Here is an 18,414-nt window from a genome sequence, read left to right as displayed (position 1 = left end):
TAGATCAACCAAATTTGTGTATGGTTGGGTACCACTAGGTGTGGCCCGAAGAAGTGATCCACTCGAGGATTGAACCATGGGATGGACAGAGTGTTAAGATCAATCTAGTGTAGGAGATTGTTACCTACACTTGGGAAGTAGGGAGGGCCCTTATTATAAAGGACGTAGGAGTCGAGACATGAAGTAAGAGTGTCGTTGGGTAGAAAGCTCAGGTAAAGGAATCCTCATTTGAGGGAGCAGGGGTGGAGGCCCAGTAATCAAAAGAGAAAGACCTCCGATGGTTCTATTAGTCCTCGTCCTGATAGGAGAGTTCATAGTGTTCAGGGTAGCCATTAGGACAGGGATGAGGTCTAGAGGGGTTACATGGTATCCGCTAGGCGCAGGAGACGTCACGTGGGAGAATGCTAAGCGAAGGCATGCTATCTATGATGAATGGTAGGGCACATCAAGGGGAATTGCCCGAAGACAATGACAGAAGAACTAAAGAATGCAGATAACCCTACCACAGTTTGAGTGACCGTCTCGATGTGGTAAGAGCCTAAGGGAAGCCCCTCGGAGGTGACCTATTGACATTTTAGTTCTTGTTCTTATTTATAGAGTGAGTTGATTGAATTGGTGCTACGTATTTCTTGGGGGAGACATCGATGGGTGGCACATGTAATATGGTTTTCATGACATGGGGCTTAAAATTTTAGCATCTATCTGGGAAAAAATTGGTAGTAATTGATGGAGCTAATTCTATGGAGTATGCGAGGTGATCTTGAGTGTGGATTTGACGGTCAAATAAGGGAAAACTGTGGATTGTAAAATTAGATGTGACTTCTGAGGTTAATAGGGAAAGGTCCCGGGTGCAGCTACAGGGTGTCTAGCTGTTGAGGTAGATATCATTGAGGTTATACCAGATAGGGCAGATGAATAACAGATCGACTGATAAGGTTCCAGATGGGTTCATGAGGATTCGATGGGATAATTGTCACATTTAGGGAATTGAGCGTGCAATGGGATTAAGGAAGAGATAGAAGATGTGTCAGGAACATTATGAAGATTGGAACTAGCTTAGCGGGAAGAATTAAGGTTCAGTTGAAGAAGTGTTCGACTTGAGGGTTGATCAGATGGAGCATCTTATTATGGGACACATCAATACAGTTTGACAAGAAATGGGTCAAGTCTACCAGGATATGTACCGCATATGGATAGTCAAGGAAATGATTGTTAAGAATATGTATTCATTGCCTAAAATAAAGGTTTCATTACTCGATTGTGAGGATAGGACAATATTCTCAAGAATTACCCAGTTGAGGATTAAGGCAAGAGGTGTTTCAAGAATTTCCTCTTGCACTAAGTAGGATGTGATGGGTTATTAGTGAAGGCTTTTAAACTAGCCAATGCTTCAGTGACCCATGTAAGTTCAATAAGCAGAGAGTACAAGGATGATGTTGTTGAGTCATATTCAGATTGATCAAGGATGTTTCAGACTACTTCTAGTTGTAAGCAGAATGTGAATAGTAACTTCATTGATAGTACCAAGGATAGGGAAGAAGGATTACAAGGTAAGGTTCTAAGAGGAAGAAGTCTTGATTTCTCCAGAGGACATTCAAGGTCATTATTTGGGAGGTAATGGAATCATTTGTGAGGTAATCAAGACATAAATTGTAAGGAAATTGCCAAAGGAACGCCTTAGGGACGAAAAGCATAGTGAAACCAGAGGGACACATCGGCTACTACATGAGGCATCTTTGAGAACTTCCATACATTGACTGAGGTAACATGAGAACATAAAGTAGATCTGAAAGGATGGTTGTGTACAAGAATGTCAGAAGTCGGTATAAAGATTGATTCACACATCATGGTATTAGAGTTTATATGTATGGACTGGTACAGGATAACGATGCGAGGGACATCGTCCTTGCTTGGAATGTGGATTTACCGTGCAATATGTTATGAGTTGAGGTGTGCCCGTGTGTAACTGAAAGATTTATTGTTTGCACCTCACAGTGGATGGAAAGTTAATCGTCATGCAGGTTAACCACAGTTAGAATGAAGTAATGACTGAGTTTGATTTGGAACTTGCGGTTGATAATTGGAAAATATATTCCTGTGAATGATCAATGAAACACACGAAGAGGATCTTGTAGGAAAGGTTAAGATCCCTACTACTTTTGAATAGATGACTTAAGTTATGCGAATCGAATGAGTGTTTTGAAGGATACTGGCATTGAGGGGAAGATGTGGGATGAACCTTAAATCACCCCTTACATTTATTGCATCAAGGAAGTTGAATGAATGTTGAGACTACACTTTGTATATCGGGAGGCGCACAACCTAATCGTTTAGTAAACAAGAGATGATAATTAGAGGCCAGAAGGGCTATTATGATTCTAGTGGATCTTGGAGTTAGTATAAAGGGATATGATTATGAACCCTAGGGGTGGACCACCTTGGCTTACAAATGAGGTGAGTACATGCGAAAGTTGTGATCTGACCTATTTGGTTCACACACCATGGTTGGTGTGAGTAAGGTATCAAAATAGGGAATGGGTACATGAGGGGATCGTACGTCTCCATTGGACACCATGGGTGATAGTGTCAGATTGGAACCCATGGACTCCCAGGTTCTGGACAAAAAAAGGAGACGTAGAGTGACTCCAAGTAGAATAATGTGAAACAAGGAATGAGAAGTACTTACTTCGGAAAGTGAACCTAGAGACAGGAAGTTCCCTAGCTCATAAAAGGTTTAAAGGACCAGTGAAATTGTTAAAGAAACGTTAAAGGGCAGGAGTGTCTGTGTTATTACAAGGACATGAGAATTTGGAAGTCTAGATATGGGAATGTGGAGTTCCAGGATTGAGAACTTTATGTCGTCCGTGTATTATGAACTATCAGGGATATGATGGTTTAGGAAGGAAAGATGAGTTTGACTCTACAGTTGACTTGTGATTGTGAGATCCTAATAGGGATTAGGCTAGGGGCCTATAGTTTGGCCTTACCCCAGTAAGGTATATGCTTACGAGATGTTACTGATGCCAATGTTGAAGAAAGGGGTGACAAGTAAAACCCTTGATTGGGTAAGGAGACCCTGGAAATTTAGTGGAACTAACTGTGTAAGGAAAAGCCAGTGGAATTCTGGATAAAAGAGAAAATGTCTTACAGATTAAGACTATTGTTCTTGCGAGAATGTTGCAACTAGTGACTAAGTAAAGGACTTGATTCTAGGGTTATAGTCAGGTTTGTGGGATTGGTATTCCGAGGTGTGTGAATAAATTTCGAGGACGAAATTGTAATAAGGAAGGGATAGTTGTAACATCCTGAATTTGAAAACTAAGGATGAGTGCCTTGACTACAGTGCCTGGAGGGCCTAATTTTGATTATTTGCGTGATGATGTATTATAAATGAATTATGTGGTAATGCGATTAGACATGAATGATTGTGTGTATTAAATATGCATGTGGGCCCATTTCTGTGAATACGAGCATGTGTACAGTTTTGGTCTGTTGAGGGTATAAATCTAAATATGTATGTGCTATGAGAAAGACCCCAGTGTTATGGGGACATATTTGAGATGTGTGGTCTGAGACGATCCTAGGGAGCAGATTAGCAGAATAGTCACAACGAGGTCAATACTCGACTCGGGGTGAGCCTAGGGGTTTTTTGAGAACTTGGCATGTGCCTAGGGTTTATCAGGTAACGGACAATTATTAGTAATGATTTGGGTATATCGGGATTAAATGGGAATTTATTAGGAACATTCAAGGAATTAACAGGATGTGGCGAATGACGATTTTTCCCTTTGGGCTTTCAAAGGATAGAGTTATGTCTAAAGGGAATTTTGGAATTTTCACATAGGTGATAGACTTGGATGGCCTTAGATACTAGAACCCACCAGAAGTAGAAAGAACTCTCTCCCACTCTCTCTACACAGTTCTCTCCTTTCTTTTGGTGTGCATAGAAGCTAGCGGGGTTTCTTGGGGAATTGATGCAAAACTTAAAGGTTTGGAAGCTTGGAGACTGAGGAATCAAGCTAGGATCAGTTGAAGATTAATTCAGGGTCATCATTTGTAGAAGAGGTAAGTGAATTCCTACGCTTCTCTATTGAATTGTGAGTTTGATATTGATGTTCTTGAGTTTCAAACTCAAGGTTTGAATTTTGGACTGTGACGAGACCCTCTTAGGATGCTGAAGTCATCCTCACGGTGAAGACCGCAAACCCAGGGCCTGGTAAAGTGCCTCGGACGGCATGGCCGCTATGTGTTTAGCATGTTGGCTGTTTTGTTATATGCTGCTGATAGATATGCATATGTTAATTGTTTTGGGTTGAGTTTTCTTATTGGGCTTCAGCTCACGGGTGCTCTATGGTGCAGGTAAGGACAAGAAAAAGGTCAACCAACCATGAGTACGGGGAGCGTGGAGTTACGGGTACATGTTCGGCCTACCTGGCTGCCACGAGCAAGGGTATTTTTGGGAAAATGTTATGTATAGACTTGAATTTGTCACCTAGTCGACCCTAAATGTATTTTGAGTTGTAAATATTTTCTAAACAGTGTTTTTGGGTCCCAAATGTTTAAGTTTTAGTATTTTAAATGAATGATCACATTTATATATATAGATATATATCATGCCTTTAAATGACCTTCAACATAGTTTAGCTACACTTTTAACCTAAAACCTCGATTAGTGAGTGATTAGCACATTTTAAACTCACCTAGTAATGACCTTAAGGAAGTAGGGCTTTACAACTTCGTATCAGAGCGAGCCAAGGTTTATGGTTCCTGGAGATCGACCGCACATGTATGCTCGTTGCTAGTGACAAGCTCGACTCAGGGTCGGTTGGTAATTATTGAATTATATGCTGGATTGCGTGTTAAATGCCCTGCTGGCTTGATTATTTTTTATAGAGCATGATAAATGAGTTGACATATGCATGATGCGAATTGGGAAGTGGTTTTGGATGTTGTTGTCATATTTGATGAGTGGTGTCGTTGATAGCATGCATATTGTTGTGATGCCTCGACGATCAATCAGACTCCCCGATAATAGGGTTGAGGATGACAACTAGGGTCAGGACGCTCCACCTGCCCCACAGAATTAGCAATCGTAATTTTCCGAGATGGACGCTAGACTTCACTGAACAGAAGAAGAGCTTCGACAGTTGAGGCAATAGGCCCCTCCTCAGGGCATTGGGTTACAGGTTCCACAGGCTATGGCATCAGTGCTAATCCTGCCTCTTGTGGAGAATAGGTGGGAACCTTTGTTTGAGAGGTTCAGGAAGCAGCATCCTCCCACCTTTAAGGGTTGACCAGACCCACTGCATGTAGAGCACTGGATGAACATGATTTTTTCCATCTTGGATTTCATGAGGGTGGAAGGGAATGGGAGGGTAGCTTGTGCCAGCTACATGTTTAGAGAGGATGCCCGCATCTGGTGGGATGTGATGACTCAGAGAAGGAACATTGCAGTAATGAAACATTTTCAATGAGAAGTATTACAGCGTCGCAGTCCGAGCTGCGAAGGTTGACGAGTTTACCAACGTGACTCAGAACCGGATGATAGTTACTGAGTATGCCTTGGGATTTGACCGGTTAGTGAAGTTTGCGCCGGATTTGGTGCCAACTGATAGGGCACAAAGGGATCAGTTTGTGCGGGGATTGAATGTTATGATAGCCAGTGACGTAAAGATAACCTTGGATCCTAGGACTATTACATATGCTTAGGTAGTGGACAAGGCTCTTATAGCTGAGGGGGCCGATGATAAAATATGGAGAGAGGGTGCTGCTAGGCGCAATGCTCAGAGGACGATGCCTCCTTTCACCAGATCTAGTTGAGGTAGTGGCCCCAGTGAGTAGAAAAGAAAGGGCCCAGACTCTTTCGTTCCTCCTTGCTCGGATAGGAGGGCACGAGGTCCTTTCAGTGGCTGTCAGGGCGGGGGAGACAACTAAAGGAGTTTCCTAGTGTGTCATTGATGCAGACGACGACATCACGGAGAGTGCAGGATCAAGGTCTGCTTTACTTGTGGAAGTATTAACCATTTGAAAAAGGATTTCCACAAGTCAGGAAAGAGGAGTCGAAGCAGAGTGACAATCTCGCTCCTGCCAGAGTATTCACCTTGACCCAGACTGAGGTTGAGGCTAGCCCATCGGTTGTGACAAGTCAGATTTCTAGTGCTGGTTCTTCTTTTATTGCATTGATTGATTCAGGGGCTAATAATTCATTTGTGTCTGCTAGAGTGATAGATTAGCTGTGTAGACCTAGTGATTTGTATGCTAGGGGATTTATGACTTTGTTGCCGACTGGGGAACTGGTAGTCTCTAGGAGATGGGTTAGAGCATTCCCAGTAGAGATAGATAGTAGTGAGTTGTCTATTGATTTGATAGAGTTAGCGATTGATGACTTTAATATGATCTTAGGGATGGTTTTGTTATCAAAGTATGGTGCGGCAATTGACTGCAAGCATAGGATGGTGACCTTTTGAATTAAAAGGGGAGGAATCATTTATATTCGTGGGGACTGTTAGTAGACCGCGAGCACCTATGATTTCGACACTGAAGGCAAGAGACCTGATGCAGGAAGGTTGTGTAGGATTCCTAGCGAACGTTGCGGATACCTCTAGAGTTGTGTCGATTGGATCGAGTGAAACCAGACTGGTATGTGAGTTTCTAGACTTGTTCCCCGTAGACTTGTTAGGGTTGCCGCCACAGCAGGAGATCGATTTTGTTATAGAATTGGTGCCAGGGGCGGAGCCAGTATCTAGGACAAGTTATAGAATGACTCCGGCTGAGTTGAAGGAACTGATGATATAGTTGTAGAAGTTACTGGATTTGGGGTTCATCAGACCGAGTTTCTCACCATGGGGTGCTCTAGTGTTGTTCATCAATAAGAAGGATGGATCTTTAAGAATGTGTATTGAATACAGGGAGTTGAACAAGTTGACGATTAAGAACAAGTACCCATTACCTAGGATCGACGACTCGTTTGACCAGCTACGGGGGAAGACAGTGTTCTCTAAGATTGACCTTTGGTTAGGTTACCATCAATTAAGGATTAAAGTGGAGGACATACCAAAGACTGCTTTTCGTATGAGATATGGACACTATGAATTCCTGGTTATGTCCTCTGGATTAACAAACGCCCCAGCAGCTTTTACGGATTTCATGAATATGGTCCTCAAGGACTACTTGGACAAGTTTGTAATTGTATTAATTGATGACATACTGGTGTAATCAAAGTCAGAGACAGAGTATGAGCAGCATTTACGCTTGGTATTACAGCAGTTGAGGAAGCATAGGTTGTATGCTATGTTCAGCAAAGTTAGGAGCTTTTTGGGATTGGCAGGGTACTATTGGCAGTTCGTCGAGGGGTTCTCCACAATAGCCACGCCATTGACCGAATTGATGGGAAAGAAGACTAAGTATGTGTGGACAGACAGGTGTGAGAACAGTTTCAAGGAATTGAAGCAACGACTGATCACCGTTCCAGTATTGAGTCTGCCATCACACAATGAGAAGTTTATGGTTTATTGTGTTGCTTCCAGACAGGGTTCAGGATGTGTACTGATGCAAGCTGGAAAGGTGATAGCCTACGCATCGAGACAGCGGAAGGAGTATGAGCAGAGATATCCCACACATGATTTGGAATTTGAGGCGGTGGTATTTTCCCTTAAGGTTTGGAGACATTATTTATATGGTGAGAAGTGCGAAATATACATCGACCATAAGAGTTTGAAGTACTTCTTTACTCAGAAGGATCTGAATATGCGCCAGAGATGTTGGCTGGAATTGGTAAAGGATTACGATTGTGATATTCTATACCATCCTGATAAGGCCAATGTAGTGGCCGACGCACTGAGTCAGAAAGGCCTAGGACAACTGTTCAATTCGAGGCAAATATTCGATAAGTTAGCTGAGGAGATGACTAGAGCAGGTATAGAGTTGGTGGTTGGCTGGTTAGCCAACACCACTCTTCAGTCTACACTCCTTGAGAGGATCAATGAGGCGCAGGGGGAGGATCCCCAGTTAAGAGGGCACAAAGAGAGTGTCTTAGCCGGAGCGGCTAAGGACTCTCTATTTTGGAGATGGGACTACTAAAGTACAAGGGTCGGATTTGCGTTCCGATGGATTATGATATCCAGCGAGAGATCTTGGATGAATCTCATACCACTTCCTATTCTTTACATCCGGGTGCGACAAAGATGTACATAGATTTGAGAACTCTGTATTGTTGGCCGGCAATGAAGAGGGATAAGGTTGATTATGTGGCCAAGTGCTTAACTTGTCAGCATGTAAAGGCTGAACATCAGAGGCCAGCTGGGTTATGCAGCCTCTAGGGATTCCAGAGTGGAAATGGGAGGATATCACCATGGACTTCATGGTTGGATTGTCGTAGACCGTGGGACAACATGATTCTGTGTGGGTGATTGTGGATAGGTATACCAAATCTACCCACTTTTTTCCTGTGGGGACGACTTATACTATGGAGCAGTATGCTGAGTTGTATGTGAAGGAAATTGTACGACTTCTTGGGGCTCTGAGGTTGACGGTATCCGACAGGGACCCCACCTTCACCTCCAAGTTTTGGGAGAGCCTGCAGAAGGCTATGGGCACGGAGTTGCAGTTTAGTAACTCTTATCATCCTCATATGGACAGACAGTCTGAGAGGACAATTCAAATACTGAAGGATATGTTACGAACCTATGTGGTAGATTTTGGGGGATCTTGGAGTAAGTATCTCCCTTTGATTGAGCTTTTGTACAACATCAGTTATCAGGCGACTATCAGAGTGGCTCTGTATGAAATGTTATATGGGAGGAAGTGCAGATCACCTATCCATTGGGATGAGATGGGTGAGAGGAGATACTTGGGTCCTGAGGTTGTTCAAAGGACCAATGAGGCGATTGAAAAGATTAGAGCTCGAATGCTCGCCTCCCAGAGTCACCAGAAAAGTTACTCAGACTTGAGGCGCAGGAGCGTAGAGTTTCAAGTCGGTGACCATGTATTTCTCAGAGTTTCTCCCTTGAGAGGAGTGAAATGGTTTGGTGTATGGGGGAAAGCTGAGCCCTAGGTTTGTTGGCCATTTTAAGATTCTGGAATGGGTTGGAGAGGTAGCTTATAGATTGCCGATGCCTCTAGCTCTATCAGGGGTTCACAATGTGTTTCGTGTATCCATGCTCCATAAATATGTATCAAATTCTACGCACGTGCTGAGTGATGAGAATTTGGAGCTGGATCAGGATTTACCGTATAATGAGAAGCTGGTTCCGAGTCTCGACCGAAAGGATAAAGTCTTACGGAGGAAGACCATCGCCTTAGTAAAAGTGTTGTGGAGAAATAGCAAGGTAGAAGAGGCGACGTAGGAACTTGAGTCAGATATGTGGGATCGGTATCCCGAGTTATTCAGGTAATTTTGAGGATGAAATTTCTGTAAGGAGAGGATAGTTGTAGTGTCCCAAATATGCTAATAAGGCTTAGGGCCTTGATTAGCGTGCCTGAAGGGCAATAATTGACTTATTATGATAATATGTGAATAAGGCTTAGGGCCTTGTTTAGGTGGATTAAATATGCATGTAAGCCCATTTTGGTTACTAGGGGCATATTTGTAATTTTTGCCCGTTGAGGACATAAGTGTTGTATTTGTGTATATTGTGATTAATACCACGAGTGAGTAGTGATATATTTGTGATGCACGACCTACGACAGTCCTAGGGAGTAGATTAGTTAGAAAGTCACAACGGGGTCAAATACCCGGCTCGAGAGGAGCCTAGGGGTATTTTGGGAACGTAATATATGTTCAGAATTTATTGAGTAACTAATGAGTTAGACATGTTGGACTAAACGGGGAGTTATAGGAACATTTGAGGAATTAGTGAGATTTGGGCAAATGAGGAAAATTCCCTTGGGTCACTTAAGGATTTAAGGTAAGGTTAAGGGACAGTTTGGTCTTTTGGCATGGATATTTCATAACTCAGAGTAAGTTTAGTAGCCTTGAGAAGTTACTGGAACTAAAGAGAAGAAAGGAAAACAGAAATTCCTAACTAGACTCACAACTCTCTCTCTCTTTCGGCTGACCTCCTCTCTCAATGGTGCTTGGTTTTTGAAGGAGTTTAGGCCAGAAGTTTAGGGTTTCAAGGCTTGAATTTGGAAGGCTAACAGCTTGGAACACTGGGAACTAATTCAGAGACTTAGTTAAGTTTAAGGGTAAGCTTTTTAACGCAACCTATTCTTTTGAATTATGCTGGGAAGTGATATCCATGTGAGCTGAATTGTGTATTACTCTTGGTTATTTGGAGAAGTCTTGGGGTTGTTTATGGAATGGTTAGAGTGTTTAGAATATTGGAATAAGGATTCTGGGTGTAGGCCTTGAATTGGGTTGATTTTAGAGGGTTTAGGCTTGAGGAAAACGTAGGGGAAAATGGTGTTTTCTGGGTTTGGAGGCTCGAGTCGTGGCCCGTGTGTGTTGAAAAGGCTGGAAGCCTTTGTCTGCCAAGGCGCGTCATGACCCAAGGATGGGAGCGTCGCGACCCATGTCCCTCAACTAGTGAGGCTTTTTGCCTCTGACTTGAGCGCGTCACGACCCTTAAGGGGCTGGGCCGCAGGTCAAGTTCGAGATGTTGGTTGTTTGAAGGTTTTTAGCTCGGGAACCCTAATGTTAAGGCTTGGGAAGGATTTTACCACCTGGATTGGTAGAATCCAAGGTCTCAGAGGCTAGAATTATATCCCAAAGTTATTTATTGGATTAGAGCTTGATGGATGGCTATTGTTAATGCATTCTACCTAGATTTTTATGCGAGGCTCGGGTTAGAGGACTGTGCTCAGGATTACGGTGCTCAAGGAGCTTGGGACATAGGTAAGAAAACTGTTGTACCCGTAGAGCAGAGCATAGTCCTATTGTTTGTATTGTTGTATTGCAGGGCATGGCCTTATGTGATTGAATTGCAGGGCATAGCCCTATTATTTATGTTTAGTATATGTTCAATTATTTGTTGATATTTATGCTATGTATTGCATATTTGTGAATGAATGGTGAAGGCCGGGAACGGCAATGGCCGAGAACAGTAGGAAGCCGAGTACGGTAAGGGGCCAAGAACGGCATTGAGCACGTGGAGGGCCAAGCCGAGTACAAGAAGAGTCGGGAGCGGCGCTAGCACGCAGAGTGCAAAGCAAAGTGTGGCAAGGGGCCGGGAACGGTGTTGAGCACGTGGAGTGCAAGCCGTTATGGTGAGACCCTCATAGGATGCTGAAGTCATCCTCACGGTGAAGACCGCAAACCCAGGGCCTGGTAAAGTTCCTCGGACGACATGGCTGCTACATGTTTAGCCTGTTTGCTATTTTGTCATATGTTGCTAATAGATATGCATATGTTAATTGTTTTATGTTGAGTTTTCTTGCTGGGCTTTGGCTCACGGATGCTCTATGGTGAAGGTAACGGCAAAGAAAAGGTTGACCAACCATGAGTACGGAGTGCGTGGAGCGATGAGTACATGTTCGGCCTACCTGGCTGCCACGACCATGGGTATTTTTGAGAAAATGTTATGTATAGACTTGAATTTGTCGCCTAGTCGACCCTAAATGTATTTTGAGTTGTAAATATTTTCTAAAAAGTATTTTGGGATCCCAAATGTTAACTTTTAGTATTTTAAATGAATGATCACATTTATATATATATATCACGCCTTTAATCGACCTTCAACATAAATTAGCTACACTTTTAACCTAAATCCTCAATTAGCGAGTGATTAGCATGTTTTAAACTCACTTAGTAACGGCTCTAAGAAAGTAGGGCGTTACAAATAATTTCACTAACTCTTAGTTCCATTAAATAATTTATTAACTATGAATTTTTCCACTAGAAATTCATAGTTTAACTCTCAAAACTATAGTCTTTTTTTATTAGAAGCAACAACTATAATGTCATCCATTGATATATTCATTACATGAGGTATGAATCTGCTTGTTTTTCATAATCTAAGCTAGGTCTTAATGTCTGTTAACCCCTATAATTATGTCTTTATCAATTAGTTCCATTGATCCTCTAAAAAACATTGTTCTATAACAAAAATTGAGCGCTCTATGTTAAAGCATCGAATGAACACTAAAAGGAACAACTAATCTACTTTCATTTATGTAAGGAGCATATTCCTTATTTGTGAACTATTTTCCCAGCCACTTCCAGTTCTATGAATCCAAGATATCAGGAATTTGGCCGTAGGAATATTGAACTTTACCCGATAAGTCAAAAGTCGTAAAAGCACAAATAAGAGTTCATTACTCACTTCAGGATTGAGGTCAAGTGTCAAACGATCATCAATTGATGAATGTTTAACTTCTATATTTTAACGGAGATTATCAAAAGTAATTTCTTTCATTGTGTCCTAGTCTAATACAATCTATATTGTATACGGTACTTCTATCTCTTTTGTCACTACACTTAACATTGTAGATAAATTATTTTGTCTTAAATAGAAGAAAGACGATACTCATAATCTTTATTAAAATGACAGCTAACCAATAGTACTCAGTGTCATTGATAGGATAGGTTAAATAGTTGGTAGTTAAAACGAGACACTCTCAACTGTTATTATATCAAAATATCCAGCTAGGGTAGATATATTTTTCGTGAGTGTAACCTACTATTTAAGGTTTCTCGTCTTAACCCATGAGTGTCGTCGAGAGGATAGGTCAAACATGGAATACATCTTAAAACCCTATCGCTAAGAGGTCTACCTGTCAAAATCCTAGCCAAAACACCTTCCGATAATGAGTACGAAAGCAAAGTCGTCTTGAGGCCTTCACTAGAACCAACGTTTTTCAACCAATAGTGGAGACCGTAGGTTATAGTGCCTTATAACATTCTCCCACTCACTATTTTATAAATAAAAAGTTTTCTATTAAAATATCTCATAATTTAATTACTAAGTGATTTATACCATCATTAAACTATTAAATCTAAACGACTTATCTAATCCAAATTTTAACTCTTAAAATTCTAAGATTACAAAATTTAAAATAATTACTAACAAATACCAATTAATTCTAAACTGTGGTTTTCCTAGGTATTAAATTCATTAATGACCCTAAAATATATTAAGGTAATTTAGACATGCTATTAAGGTAATTTGGACTGCTTGAAGGATGTCATAACCAAGCCAAGTGCACCTTTGTCCGAGGAGAGCTAAGGAGAATGCATCCTAGGAGGCTAAGGAGAATGCATCCTAGGAGGGCTAAGGAGAGTGCATCCTAGGAGGCTAAGGATAATGCATCCTAGGAGAGCTAAGGAGAGTGCATCCTAGGAGACCCCAAGGAGAGTGCATCCTAGGAGACCCCAAGGAGAGTGCATCCGAGGAGAACTCAAGAGAGTGGTCCTAGGAGACCCCAAGAGGGTGGTCCTAGGAGACCCCAAGGATTTGGTCCGAGGAGAAACATGGCATGCTAGAGGAGAGTGCCATCTTAGAGGAGAGAAGTGCATGTCCTACCACCATGCACATCCGACCAACAAATGTTTGTCCTACCACCATGCACATGTTCGACCAGCACTTGCATGGGTTGTCAGTAGGAGGTGGATCAACTAGCTAGAGGAGACTAAGTCAAGATTCCCAGAAACAACTTTAACAAGATATGCGGGAATCTCTCATTCTTCCCACAAATGGGGGGTTTGTTACATTTTGAATTTTGAATGTTTCTTTGTAATTTAAATGTAATAAATATAATAAAATATCCCGGTTCTAAGGGATATCGTATGTATGACCCTATGCCTATAAATAGAGGTCTTATGGGATGAGAGAGGGGCTTCTTCTGCTTCTTCATTCTAGAGAGAGAAATTTGGGTCTGAGTATTCTAGAGAGAGAAAGTGTTGGCATTTGAGAGAATTCTTGTATTTTTGCAATCGGTACTGAAGAAACTCAGTTGGCTCAGTCCATCTGATCTTGAGTACGGATCTATAAATCACTACTCTAAGTGGATTAGGCTATTACCGACAATCGGGGCTGAACCACTATAAAATCTCTTGTGTTATTTACTTTTCTTGTTTGAACTGTCTGTTGTCGTTTACATTCTCTTGAAAGCTTGTCGTTATTGACGTTCTCACGTCGTTGGCTAAAAACGCAGTCAACAGCTTGAACAAATCGAATTTTTCCGAATATCACAAATATATCCAGAAAATAATGTGGTCTTAAGTACATAATATATAAAATTACAAGTATACCCTCCATGGATCAAAATTACTAAAATGCCTATTCTAAACCAAAACGAGCCTATAAGCATATTTAATACACATAAATAAGCATAATTAGTCATATAATAATATAACTCACGTGATCCACGTAATCACATGTATATTCAATTAAAATCCAAAAATTCACAAATAATTCAAATTAGGCCCTCTCGACACACTAACGTAGATTCTAAACCTCATTAGGAGTTTTGCAATGCTACAGGAAGGATTCAACTTTTTATCTCCAAATGTATCACTATCATTATCATTTTTTTAGTTCATTTTAAGCTTACTTAAGGTTGTATACGTTTAATTTTGATTATTAAAGTATGGATACTATTATCATGGATTTAATGCATGTTGTGCATGGCTCATGCAAAGAGAGTGGGACGTTTGACTTGTATTTTTGGCATGATGTTATTTCTTACAATAATTCTCATATTTTATGTTTAGGTTTTGATCATTGAAGTGGAAACACTTTCCTTTTTTCAAAGACTCGACATACACGCCAAGGTAAGGAGGTTAAACAGGTTTGCTTGATTGCTAATGTTTGGGGAATGCATGTTGTATTCTATATGTTTTAGGGAATGTACTTGGGAATGTAAACAGTGGGCAAAGGTAGCCAAAAAGTTGACCACAGAGGACATAGAGAAGACCATGAGAGCTTCCTCTGTAAAGACCCAAAACTTACAAAATAAAAATAACACGGAAAATAACATTTTAAAATTTTTAATAGTCTCCAAAAATCCACAAAAAAACTTTTAAAAAGTCATGTGCACACACTTAGAAAATTACACTATTTTTGTCAACTTAACTAATTGTTCCGAATAAAAAGAAATAGTTCCCATAATAAGAAAGTTTCCCAAAATCCATTTCTGAAAACATCCAAATCCCAAAGGCCAGGCCATAAGTACACTTCGACAAGCAGACTCTGACGCTCACTATTGCATCTTGCCCTTACCTACAACAGGAACAGCTAGGTAAGCAATTAAGCTTAGTAAGATTAATCTTTCAAACAAAAACCAACTACGACCCAAAACACTAAGAGTAGTCGAAGCATAAGTCACTAGGGTATCGAATAACTTTTGAACCGTATCAAATAAGGTATAACAATTCAAACAAGATCACTAGTTTAGTTGAACCAAACAACCAACTTATTTCCCAATCAACATGCACCCAGAAATTCTCAAAATAAGAAGAAATAAGATATACATGCATAACAACATTTTACAATTGCTACAAAAATCACTAAAGATCTACAAAAATATAATGTAAAACGCCCTAGACTAATACATTGTAAAACATCTCCATGCTCTTAAACTTATAGAAGAAAACCTCTTATTTTATGAAAATTCCATTGGGCTTTGCTAAAACATGCAAGTTGGGCCCAATAGTTTAAAATAAAATAAAAGTTCTTAAGCAACATTTTAAAAATAAAAATAGTTCAAGTCCCACTGATAAGTTTTGAAACCAAAATAAAACATAACATTATTCTTTAAAATTGAGATTTAAGTTGATCGTTTACTCGCCCTTAGGATACCTCCACACCAAGCACACTCTGACGTCAGAACTCCCCACATCACCACGCGTGCCAAAGAGAAACCTTATTTATTACCTGAAAGGGGAAAGTAAGCGGGTGAGCTAAAAAACCTAGTAAGGAAGTACAAACAACATACAAAGAAAACACAACAAAAACATAATCTAATTCATACATCATTATACATCATACCTAAATGTCATCATCATGCATCATGCATCATGCATCATGCTTAAACGTGATCAAAATACATTATACATCATCATCATACATTATACATCATTCATCAATAACATATTCAAGCATCAACATCATAGACATTATCATTACATCCTTGTGACACTACAAGAAAAAACAGTATTTATAACACTTAAAAACTGTTAACCGGGACTATTGATAGCACTTCTGAAAATGCTAACATAGCCCATGTTATTAAAAGTCCAGTCTTTTCTATAACAGTTTTTGAATGTTATGTTCGGTGTTATCTTAAACTATTCAATAACACATTTTTAGGTGCTATAATATTCAAATAATAACATTTAGATAGAGTTTTTGGTTATAAATTTGAAGTTTAATCTTGTACTTTTTTCATAACACTTTTCAACTGTTACATTTGATTGTTTTGATAACATTTTTAGTTTGTTATATTATATAAACCATAACGATATTTTACGCTTATAATATGTTTTTAAATCATAACATATAGTAATAAAATTTAAAATTTTATTTTGATAAGTATACTTATATGGTTTTTTTTTAATTAAAAGATTTTCATTATTATATTTTGATAAAAAAAAATTCAAAATTAATCATAAAATGTAATTCTCAATAGATTGATAAACCATAAGTATTACATTAAACAATAACTAATTCAAACCATGAATGTGTCTACTTCATGAGATCTTAGTTCTAACTTAAGTTTGAAAGCATAACATAATAAAGTTTTATAATCTTGAACAATTTTTACTTCAAAAATGAAAAATAGAAACATTACAAGATACACAAAAGTAAACCATGCGTGAAACTTGCTCCATCCTTCAATTCATCATCCTTTGTGCACTTGTATTTGTTGTGAGTCCATTTGTTTAGCTACAACAAAATTTAAATAAGTAATGCTTCAACTTAAAGTTATAGTAAACTAAAAGAGTACATAAAAAAAGTTAATTATCTAATTATAACTTTATCAGCTGGCCATGCAATTATACTACAAGCAAAATCTGCTCTATAAAAAGATAATATTAGGGCCTTCTCACCTTAAAGAATGCAACTGTCCAACAACAGCAGACTTCTCATGCCAAAAAAATGGTGTGGGTTTAACATGCTTCTTGAGGATAGACTGCATAAACATAATACCAAAAATCAGCTTGACCCAAATTATATATTTGTGTTTGTGTGTGTGTGTATTATATACATGCGTTTATAATCAAAGCAAGAGAAACTGGGAGCATCAAATAAAGTAAGTTTTCTCATTGAAAATTTTCCATCAACACTTTGTTTCCATAGCTGGTAGTATTCTGCCTCCCTCAAAAGCTCGGCAAATTGAGAGTCTTTTAATGTAGGAACAACACCATCCCTTAACCAATTAAGTATGTGTCAGAAATGTTTTCCATCCCTATCAACAAATACAAATCCCTGCAAATAATAAATAAGTATAAGGACTGATGTGTTTCAAAATTAATTTGTAAGAACTAAATCTTCACCTATAACAACGCATAAACTCTTTCATTGCTTATCACTTCTTCTTTCTCTTATTTATCTTTAAATTTGGAAAAAAAAGTGAAAGAGAGAGACTAGATTATTATTAAGTATCATCAATAAAGATTACAAAGACTATAACCAGAAGCATCAAAGACAAACACAGATAGGCCCATAACAAAAGCAGAAACAAACCACATCAAAGCCTCACATTCAGTCGAAAGATCCGGCTTAAAGTCAAACTAAGACAGAAGTTTATTCCATCCCATAGATTTTCGAAGAAGCTTTCCTTATGTTGAAAATTCCTGTCATTTCTTTCCAGCCAAACCGCGCAATAACCATATCTTCACACCACAATTCCAAAATTTATTCTGCTTTTTATTGTATGCAATACTAAAATAATTCTAGAACCATAAAATCATATAATATTTTCTTGGAATAAACCATTCCATTCAAAATTCAGACAGAAACTTTAACCTCTTTAATATAGACTAAAATGTTAAATTATCAACTTATGGGACACAGTCTATGTCGATATATGCATCTACACGCATAGCACAGACAGATGTATGAACATTTACAGATGATATAAAAGTACACATTTCTGTTTGTATATGCTAATAGATAATCCCTCTCTAGCGCACACACAATCATATATCTACAAATATAAAATGAAATCTGAAGGAATAATATGTAAACTAAATACCATTTCAGGATCCTGACACACAGTATGCCAACCACTGAACATTGTAGCAAGCATTGAATAAGGCTCTCGTTGAGTCAAAGTATCAACAGTAGTGTAAAATTTCTTCCCCCCTGCAACCAATAATAAATTACATTCAGTCTACCATGCATAGATATGCACTCAATATATTAAGATCTATCTTTCAAAAATATATATATTAATTTTTTTTCTTTTTAAATAAAAGGTCAATTTGCATTCTATTTCAAGTAATAAATTGCAAACGACATTTTTATTTTGTTT

The sequence above is a fragment of the Humulus lupulus genome, chromosome X (assembly GCF_963169125.1).
Source record: "Humulus lupulus chromosome X, drHumLupu1.1, whole genome shotgun sequence".
Classification (NCBI taxonomy): domain Eukaryota; kingdom Viridiplantae; phylum Streptophyta; class Magnoliopsida; order Rosales; family Cannabaceae; genus Humulus; species Humulus lupulus.
Note: the sequence above shows the minus strand (reverse complement) of the source record.